The sequence below is a fragment of the Penaeus monodon genome, chromosome 15 (genome assembly GCF_015228065.2).
Source record: "Penaeus monodon isolate SGIC_2016 chromosome 15, NSTDA_Pmon_1, whole genome shotgun sequence".
NCBI classification, from domain to species: domain Eukaryota; kingdom Metazoa; phylum Arthropoda; class Malacostraca; order Decapoda; family Penaeidae; genus Penaeus; species Penaeus monodon.
The window spans coordinates 26,228,448-26,228,897 of NC_051400.1; the positions used below are offsets into that span (position 1 = coordinate 26,228,448).

Genomic DNA, 450 nt, shown 5'->3' on the forward strand with positions numbered 1-450 from the left:
TATCTCTCTAATTTGCATCATTACTGATTTTTTAAATTGTAATGGAATCAATAACAGGGTTAAAAGTATTCTTTGCATTGCCAAAGCTAGGAGAATTTTTTTTTACATTTAAACCAGACTGTTGTAAGAATGTTGAAAGGAAACTATTTCTTTTATTATTTGAATTTGATTCCTAACTTTAGAAAACAAGAAACCAGCTAAAAGAACACTATCACTTGATACCAGTACAGGTGAGTGCTAGTGTTACTAAAATCAACTGCAGTTAGATCCTAAAAAATGTGTAGAATTCAGATCCTATGAAGAGGTTCAGGCTCAAGATGATGTCACTACTGTTTAAATCAGAATATGAAATATTCATTTACCTTTCACATTACATAAACAATTTTCAGAAGAGTTTTGACAAGCCTTATATACTTGATTCATTCAGCATATGGTAAGAAAACTTTTTTT

The 450-nt window shown here is 29.6% G+C and overlaps 1 protein-coding gene across 5 annotated transcripts in view; it reads left to right on the forward strand.

Annotated features, from left to right (window-relative positions):
* LOC119581863 (protein RFT1 homolog) overlaps window positions 1-450 on the forward strand; it is a 16,707-nt gene that overhangs the window by 9,283 nt on the left and 6,974 nt on the right. The window lies entirely within an intron of this gene.